At 47.1% G+C, this 10000-nt stretch overlaps 1 long non-coding RNA gene across 1 annotated transcript; it reads left to right on the forward strand.

Moving 5' to 3' along the window:
• The first annotated feature begins 6743 nt into the window (after window positions 1-6743).
• LOC134444260 (uncharacterized) lies at window positions 6744-7747 on the forward strand. Its single transcript, XR_010033906.1, has 3 exons — window positions 6744-6813; window positions 7084-7230; window positions 7581-7747. It is a non-coding gene; the product is annotated as an uncharacterized LOC134444260 (long non-coding RNA).
• Window positions 7748-10000: the final 2253 nt, after the last annotated feature.

The following is a 10000-nucleotide window of genomic DNA, read 5'->3' on the forward strand; positions in this document are numbered from 1 at the left end:
GAGATCCCGGGCGGTAGGAGAGCGTGAAATTGAAGCGCGTAAAGAACAGAGACCACCGCTGTTGACGGGAGTTCAGCCTCCTGGCTGTTTGGATATACTCCAGGTTTTTGTGGTCTGTCCACACTACGAATGGTTCCTTTGACCCCTCTAACCAGTGCCGCCATTCTTCAAGGGCGAGCTTGACAGCCAACAGCTCGCGGTTCCCAATGTCGTAGTTGCATTCGGCAGGGGTTAGCCGACGGGAGTAGAAGGCACAGGGGTGCATCTTGCCATCCTCAGCTGCTCTTTGAGAAAGCACTGCACCCACTCCCACGTCCGAAGCATCTACCTCCACCACGAACTGCCTTGCTGCATCTGGCATCTGGAGGATGGGAGCAGAAGTGAAACATGTCTTGAGGATATTGAAGGCCTTATCAGCAGCTGATGTCCATTGGTACGGTTGTTTAGTGCTGGTTAGCGCCGTGAGGGGTGCAGCCACTGTGCTATAGTTTCTGATGAATCTCCTATAAAAGTTGGCAAAGCCCAGGAACTGTTGCAACTTTTTCCGAGACTCAGGAACTGGCCAGGAAGTGACAGCCGACACCTTCGTGAGATCCATCTGAATGCTGCCCTCGGTCACCACATACCCCAGGAATGAAACGGTTTTTGGCATGGAACTCGCACTTCTCTGCCTTCACGAAAAGAGAGTTCTCCAGCAGGCGGCGCAGGACCAACTGGACGTGGTGCGTGTGTTCTGACAGAGTCTTTGAGAATATTAAAATATCGTCAAGGTACACAAATACGAACGTATTTAGCATGTCCCTGAGGATATCATTCACTAGGGCTTGAAAAACTGCTGGGGCATTGGTGAGGCCGAAGGGCATGACGAGATATTCATAGTGGCCGGTTGGTGTGTTGAACGCTGTCTTCCATTCGTCTCCCTCCCTCATCCGCACCAGATGGTAGGCATTGCGAAGGTCCAGCTTTGTGAATACAGTGGCTCCCTGCAGCAGTTCGAAGGCAGACGAAAGTAAGGGCAGTGGGTAGCGATTCTTAACCGCGATGTCGTTCAGACCCCGGTAATCTATGCATGGACGAAGAGAACCGTCCTTCTTGCCGACAAAGAAGAATCCCGCTCCTGCGGGGGAAGATGACGGTCTAATTATCCCGGCGGCAAGAGAGTCATTAATGTAGTCCTCCATGGCCTTTCTTTCCGGGGCTGACAGTGAATACAGACGACCCTTGGGAGGTGCTGTGCCAGGCAGGAGATCAATCGCGCAGTCATAGGGTCTGTGTGGGGGTAGAGATGTCGCCTTGGATTTGTTGAACACCTCTTTCAGGCTGTGGTAACAGGCCGGAACATTGGACATGTCGGGGGTAGCGCTAGGTCTTTCCCGGTGAACGGGCAGGGTGGCCCCCCTTAAACAGGTCTGGTGACAACTCCTTCCCCACTCACGGACTGTTCCTGTCTCCCAGTCGATGTGGGGGTTGTGCTGACGGAGCCACGGGTATCCAAGAATGAGTGGTTGGCCAGGTGAGTGTAGGAGGTGAAACTGGATGGACTCCTGGTGGTTTCCTGACAGCAGGATTGTCACAGGGGCGGAGATATGAGTGACAGTGCCAAGATGATGCCCATCCAGGGCTCGTGCAGGAATGGGTTGTGTCAGTTGATGATGGTTCACGCCCAGTTGCCGTGCAAGCTCAGGGTCCATGATGTTTGCTTCGGCTCCGGAATCCACAAGGGCGGCCAATGTATGAGTCTTGTCAGAAAGCTGAAGGCGGAGATGAAGCAGGGTTTTTCGGATGGAGGGAGACTGAAGATTTGTTGAGCTCACCCGGATCTCCCCTACACCTGGTGAGCTGCGGCTTTTGCCGGACAAGTGGCGACACGGTGATTTTCACCACCACAGTAGAGGCAAAGGTTGGAGCTTAGACGGCGCCGACGCTCCTCGGGAGTCAGAGAGGCACGGCCAATCTCCATGGGCTCAGGCTGATTGAGTTGGCTTTGGGACTTGACAGGCAGGGGCTGGACAGAGGCGGTATCGACCCGAGTGCGGATGGCAGGTTGACTGAGACGGCCCTTCTCCCTCCTCCGGGTCTGTATACGGCGGTCAATGCGGACGGCAAGGTCAATGGCGGCATCAAGCGTTGAGGGCGGGTCATGGGAAACAAGCTCGTCTTTGATATAGTCCGCCAGGCTATGGAGGAAGGCTTGCACCAGTGCCTCTGGGTTAAACAAGCTTTGACTGGCCAGGGTACGAAAGTCAATGGAGAAGTCTGCCACTGTCCGATTGCCCTGACGGATGGTGAGCAGAGCTTGTGCCGCTTCGGCTGTTGGCGAGCCTAGGTCAAAGACCTTTAACATCTCCTCCTCAAAGGCACTGAAGGAGGCACAGGCTGGGGTTTGCCGGTCGAATTCCGCCGTTCCCCACAACCGAGCTCGACCGGTGAGATGTGTGATGACATACCCCACCTTGGCTCCCTCTGTTGAGAAAGTCCTGGGCTGTAGTGCAAACTGGATTCGGCAGCTGCTTAAGAATGGTCTTACTTGCTTCTGGTTGCCATCAAAACGTTCCGGGTTCCCAATCTTTGGTTCAGGAGTGTGGGGATCTGGTGGCAGCACTGCCGGGCCTGCAGCATTGGGACCTCCAGCGGAGGGATGAAGGAGTGTCGGTGGTACAGGAACAGAAGGACCAGGGGGGAGTGCAGGTGGAGTAGCCGGGTTTGAGAGTAGTTGCAGGGCTTGGGCTAGCTGTTGTTGCTGCAGTTGGAACTGTTGCTGTTGTAGCTGAAACTGTTGCTGCTGCTGCTGAAGCTGTTGCTGTTGCTGCTGGATCTGTTGTTGCTGCTGGTTGAATAGCTGGAGAAGGGAAGCGATGTCGCCAGCCATCCGATTTATGTCTCCCTCAGAGCGTTCCAGTCGCTGTAGGGCAGTCATCTCTGGCTCTTCTTCCATCGTGGTCAGGGAGTGCGCTGGGTCCATGATGGTCAGATCGTTCTGTCACGGACAGAAGAGGACCCAAGAGCGCAAGTTCAAATTCAGAGTTCTTTATTTAAGGTTTCAGGGGGGAAGAGGAGTGAGGATGATCGTGGGGTCTTGGGAGGTTCCGGTTCCAGGGGTGCTAGGAGTGCCAGGGGTGTCAGGGGTTCCAGGGGTGCTTGGGGCTCTGGGGTTTTTCAGGGTCCTGTGGGTTACCTGGGCTTCGGGGGTCACCAAATGTTCGGGGGTGTCCAGTCCAAGTGCTTAGTGTGTGTGTCCCCCAGTGATGGAGCGGCGTATCGGGCTGAGGGTGGTGAAGCGTCTGGGCTCGCTCATCTGGTGGTCGGAGACCTGGGGGAACACACACACAACAGCAATATGAATGGCAGGCAGAAGTACAGATCAGGGCTGGGCAAATATCGTGGTGAGAGACAGAAGGCAGAATCGAGTTACCGGAGGGGCTGAAGATCGGAGAGTAGTCGAGATCCAGAAGGCAGGTCGGGATAGTCGGGGCAGTAGAACAGGGAGGCAGTCAAGAGGATCGGAATCAGACAGGAGTCAGAGCGTAGACAGGCAGGTTACTGGTCCGGGTTTGAAGACGATCTGACAGGGCTTGGCTGAAAAACAGGGCTTGATATACTGGGAGAGGTTAGTGGGGAAATGCAGTGCAGCTGGCAGAGTAATTAGAACAGAGTGAGGCAAGGTGAGGATGGTGAGTGGGAAATGCAGTGCAGCTGGCCAGGTAACAAGAGCAGAGCAGGGCGGAGCCAGGTGGAGCTCGTTAGGCAGAGTAGGGAGAGAGTGAGCAGAGTGGCAGAGAATTGAATGCAATTAAGGTTGCTACCAGGGAGAGAGAGTGCTCATGACAGTAGATACACACACACTTTCCGAGATTAAAACTGTGTGTGTGTGTGTGTGTGTGTGTGTGTGTGTGTGTGTGTGTGTGTGTGTGTGTGTGTGTGTGTGTGTGTGTGTGTGCGCGCGCGCGCGTGCGCATGTCTGCTTGTGTGAGTGTGTGTGTGCGGGCGCGTGTGCGTAGGTGCATGCGCGTGTGTGTATGTACATGCGTGTTACACTCATAAAAACGACCCAAGCCCTTCTTTGGTTTGCCACATTGTTTTTGTGCTTGATTTACTTGAAGAGATTGGTTAAATATCAAATGCATTTAGATACCATTGTTCCAACACAATATAATTATGAAACGTCTATGAAACCAACAGAAATGAGTTAGGGTTAATATCAAATGCATTCAAATAATATTGTTCCAACACAATATATTTAGAATCTATCTAACATTCATGAAACCAAAACAAATGAGTTTGTTCTTTTAATTTGGAACCTCCCCTTGCGCATGCGTCTTGGAAGCAGTGTCCTGTTCAAAAAAGATGGATTGATGGCGGCCGCATGCAGAGAAACAGGTAAGAGAGAATTGCTGGGGGGAAATCCCAATGAATAATCCGCTCATTAGCGAGTACTTAATATCGCAATGTTTTAAAACACTGTCTTGAAAAGATTGTTACGAAAAGGCCATGAAATGAACGACTAGCCAGTCAGTCAGGTGTTGGCATTGGCAGGCTAGCTAGCTAACGGTCCGTGTCCCTATCGAAGATGAAAGTTTGACAAAAAAAGACGGTTTGTGTAAGCTATACCCCGCCATTGGGGAATTTAACGGGAAAGTGTAGGTTTAGGCAATGTGATAGTTAATTTTTAATGGAAAGTAGCATGTGTGAATCCAGTTTCGCACGCAGGTGGACATACTCGGTTGCACTGGTTCTAATACACTGCGGTTGCCGGTTTCCTCTGTCTGCAAACTGTTCGAAATGTAGGTTTTTGGTGTGGGTCAATAATGTAACCCATTCAGGGTCATGAGTGCTTTCTATTTAAACTTTGTACATGCTCTGCTCATGAGGGCGAGATGGGGAGTAAAGTATGGGGGCTTGGGAGTTCATGCACTGCTTTAGATAATGCCAGGCGGCGACCAGGTAACATCTTTCTCTCGATTGCAAGCAGATATTCGTTTATCGAAATATTGGTTTGTGGTATGTGTGGGCCGTCTGAGGGAATTAACTATTGTGAACTTTGAGGGAACAGGCGACTTAAAGTGGAGCACCGGTTTTCTTGGTTGAAGTAATAATTGCTTAGCACCATTCGGCAGCATGGTTTCAGATTGTCTCACGTCTGGTAGCCGCCTGGTGCACCAGTCTCTCGCGCCTAATTTCCCTCCGTCTTATCCCACAACACGGTGTTTAGCCCCTCCGACTAGAACTTCTAATGTTTTGCAGCATGGGACGTTTTGCATGCATGTAACAAGTTGCGAGACCTAATAAGTCACCCACGGTCATGAAAGTCAATCGCTAAAATCTCAGCAAATTAAGTGTTTGCTCGTCTAGGATGTGTGATTCACAAGTGGACTAATCTTAACATTGTAGTTGTCGTCATGATCCTGACAAATGTTCTCGTGAAATAATGTTGTAGGCTACTGCACGTTCACTGAATGTCTTAAAATCTTTTGCAGTTAACTTCAATGACTAACGTAGGCCTGCTGCCGCCAACATCTCTGTGATTGTAAGTAATTGACCACAGAATTTGTATAATTTTCATTCATTGTTATTCTATTTTAACCCCTGTGAGATCAGACCCCCTTGTGGAGTATATCATAGTGGGTGTGTGCATGGTCATTTTGATCAGATTTAGCATTATTAAAGGTCTGTGAGAATCTTAAGTAGAAATGTTGGTTCCAAATATGCTTATTGATATTTTTATTACTATTTTTATTGTGATCTGTCACGGTATTCTGGTGAGGTCATGTGACCCGGTAATCACCTATTTCACCTGTGGGAGGTATGCGAATGTCAAAGTGAACCTGACGAAGCGCAATGCGAAACGCGTTGTTCACCTAAATAAAACAGCAAAAACTAAGTCCACCAGTGTGCGGTGATCCTTCTTTTCTTACTATGGATTACTGATAACTGCACTTCACCAGCACCTGGAACCTGGCTGTGCATAGGTGTTCCAGATCTTTGATGCTTATTGATATATTCTTTTCTCTTAAAAGAAACTATGCAGAAAAAATAATGTTTCAATTGTTCTTTTAGGTTGCAATCTGTAATGGAAATTTTAACATATTGTCAGAGAACTGTGTGTGGGTGTGGCCTTAAACATTAGCAGTCGGGCTCCACTAATTCCCTGGGTGTTTGTCTGGCTCTTTTAGAGTCTGAACCATTTGAATTTAGTACACTGTATATTGCCAATAAAGAATTTACTTGTACTTTTCTTTTCAGATCAGGAGTGAAGGTGTTGGTGTTTAGAAACAGGGAGCATTCCGTTGGCTTTGACCTGGGATTCGCCCATTAGAACGGCTGGACAACTTGACCTTGGTGACTTGAAGGACCCGACTCCCCTCGTGGTGCATGTTGTCATTGAAAGGTTGGTGACATTTATGTTGTATTCCGACTTAATTATTTTTCCACTGCTTAATACTGTTGATCTAGCCACCTGCATGAACGCTGCCAACATTTTCCCCCGAAACGATGAAAGCACTTTGAGCTGCATTTGTTGTATGAATTGTGCAATACAAATAAAGCTACTTTTATTAGTAGTAAATGGTGTAGCCCAACTGATGCATCGTTAGATATTACCCCGATCCTAGATGCATTGTATTTCATACATATATCGCTAATATGGTATTTCCCTGTACTTCTCTGTCTCAGATCAGTAGTGAAGGTGTTGGTGTTTGGAACAGAGAGCATTCCGTTGCCTTTGACCTGGGATTCACCCATTAGAACGGCTGGACAACTTGACCTTGGTGACTTGAAGGACCCGACTCCCCTCGTGGTGCATGTTGTCATTAAAAGGTTGGTGACATTTATGCTGTATTCTGACTTCATTATTTTTCCACCACTTAATACTGTTGGTCTAGCCACCTGCATGAATGCTGCCAAAAAATGTTCCCCCAATTGTGAAAGCACTTTGAGCTGCATGTGTTGTATAAATTGTGCTATACAAATGAAGCTACTTTTATTAGTAGTAAATGGTGTAGCCCAACTGATGCATCATATGATGATTACCCCGATCATAAATGCATTGTATTTAATACATAGTATATCTCTACTTCTCTGTTTCAGATCAGGACTAAAGGTGCTAAATGGTGCTTGGTTCCGGGAGCATTTCATTGGCTTTGAACTGCGATTCCTCCATTAGAACGGCTGGATAACTTGACCTTGGTGACTTGATGGACCTGACTGCTTGTGGCATACGTTGTCATTGCAAAGGTTCGTGAGATTAATAAATGGCATAGTCCTACTGATGCATTGTTACATATTAGTCCAATCATCAATAAATTGCTATTGTCAAATTTAGTGATGCATTTTTGAATCTCTGTACAGATGATAATAATGAAAATGAATGTTTTCCAATATATGTTTAGGTTGTAAATGATGATACAGGCATCAATTAATTTAAATGGCCATTTTCAAAACTGTGTGTGGCTATGGCCTCAGACCTTAATATCAGTTGGACTGCGGGCGCCACTAAATAACCTAGATGGCTCTGAAGCATGCATTTGTATTTAAGATCTTGTATATTGCTAATGTAGTATTTTCTTGTTGCACTTCTGTTTCAGATCAGGACTGAGGGTGTTGGTGCTTAGCAGCGGTGTGGCAGAGGAGAAATTATGAACCTGCACCACAGGAGCCGAGAACTGGAGGTGGGCAAACTGGTCCGACTCTACAGCCGGCAGCGGAGGAAGGGGTGCTGCGCGAAACTGGACAGCCGCTGGGTAGGCCACGGTCAAGTGCTGGAGCGACTTGGGGAGGTGATGTACCACACGGCAACCCCCCCCTCCACACGCCCCATGACCACACGACCACTAGCCACACCTGACCACGGATACATGTATGCAGACACCCCCACAGACAGTCCCCCTTTCCCCTCCTCGCACAGGACACACACACACAATCAAATGCAGGCCAGCCACCAACCAGGGGTAACAGACATGCTTGGGTACCCACCCACACATACACCCTGAACACCTCTCACTCTCTCCTCCCCTGGTGCATGGGGAGACTCCTTCGGCCTCCATGACTAGACCAGAGGCGGAGACCACCCGCTCGCCTCAGGGACTTTTTGTCTTATTAACTTGTGGACTATTAAGCTCACGCTGTTACGGATGAAGTTCATGGTAACCTCGGGCGAGGAACTTGGACCTGAGGGGGTAATGTTGCGACCAAGGGACACTGAACAGGACCACTGTCACAACACAGCGGTGGTTGACAGAATGAGTGGGCCACGGGACTGTTAAGTGATGGTATATTAGTGAATAAAACGGCATCTGGCTCAGAGTGAGTGTACTTCCTTAGCATATGCTACATTGGTGTATACTGTATTTTTTTTTTTAATCATTCTCTGTTTTTGTTACACTTCTTGATCTCCAAGTGTCTCAAAGTAACTTGTGGGGAACACGTGGTCAACACCGGTGTGATATTTACGATGGCTATGTTAGTCTGTACTTGCTGTTTTTATGAAGAGTAAAAAGATTTTGGGGGAAAAAAATCTGATTTTGTGTTGTGTGTCTGAAATGGGGGTTAACTACGGTAATAAAGCAAATTTATTTTGGATCACCTGTTTTAGATTTCATTGAATGAATATACATTTATTTAGATCATTTAATATATGTATATTATTGTGGAAACATTAGATAAAGAACAAAGGAGATATGCACTCCGCGCTTCTAAATTGACAATACGGTGCAACCAGAGCAGGACTAAATAAGTGCAAAGGGAAAAGAATCTGGTGCCATACGGATGTCTATTTTCTGTTATTTCTTTTTTCAGTGCAGTGCAGTGAGTAACTGTTACTGCACTGAAAAAAGAAATAACAGAAAATAGACATCCGTGTGAGACCAGATTCTTTTCCCTTTGCAATTAGATAAAGATGTGTTGGACCAACTCAATTACATCGTGTTACAAGGAGGTATTTAGGTTATTGTGGCTATATTTGATGAAGATGTGTTGGACCAACTCAATTACATCGTGTTACAAGGAGGTACTTAGGTTATTGTGGCTATATTTGATGAAGATGTGTTGGACCAACTCAATTACGTTGTGTTACAAGGAGGTATTTAGGTTATTGTGGCTATATTTGATGAAGATGTGTTAGACCAACTCAATTACATCACATTACAAGGAAGTATTTAGGTTGGGTTGAGTCAACAAAAAGTAGATTTGTGGAAATTCTGCCCTCAATTTAATTGAGTCAATCCAATGAGTTATTTTTTTGAGTGTAGACAGACTGTTTCCTCCTAGTGACGCAACACTTTCAGCGTTGCAACTAGTCAGATCAAGAGCAATGCAAGTTCATTCCGAGTTCCCGCAAATACGGGAACTCCTCCCACTTTGTCGGTAAGCCAACTATCATTAGCAAACCAAGGGAGGCGGGTCAACCATGCCATTTGGGAAATGTTAACTGTTATGCTCTTGGTCAGACCAAGTCTCGGAGAGATTTGAACGTCGATGATAATCAGGCTACATGCGTGTGTGTATGTGTGTGTGTATTTGTGTGCGTGTGTGTGTGCATGCGTGTGTGTGTGTGTGTGTGTGTCTGTGTGTGTGTGTGTACGCAGGGATTAAAGTTTTCCGTCGCTATGACGGATTTCCGTCAACTGGATTTTCGTTTGGACGGATTTCCGTCCTTATAATTCATGTCAATTAATTTACAATTTTTACTTTCCAACTGAACTCAAATCGAGAGCACTCCTGGTCATGAGAAGGGGAGGAAAGGTGTGTTTGGTGTACGGATTTAGTTATACACGCCACCACCGGTGGTGTCATACAACAGATTCACTCATGAGCCATCGTCTTCCGTGTTCCAAAGAAAAAAAAGTATACGAGCGGTCAACAAATCAGTTGCGGCGCAGCGCGAGAGATTAAAAAAACAAATAGCCAACATTGTTGCTGATGGCAGAAAAGAAAATAAGTGTAATACTATGTCTTTAAAGTGCAATGACCATCATTAAACGAGTTGGACTGATATTCCAATATGGGC

Source organism: Engraulis encrasicolus, unplaced genomic scaffold (genome assembly GCF_034702125.1).
Source record: "Engraulis encrasicolus isolate BLACKSEA-1 unplaced genomic scaffold, IST_EnEncr_1.0 scaffold_489_np1212, whole genome shotgun sequence".
In the NCBI taxonomy this organism is placed as follows: domain Eukaryota; kingdom Metazoa; phylum Chordata; class Actinopteri; order Clupeiformes; family Engraulidae; genus Engraulis; species Engraulis encrasicolus.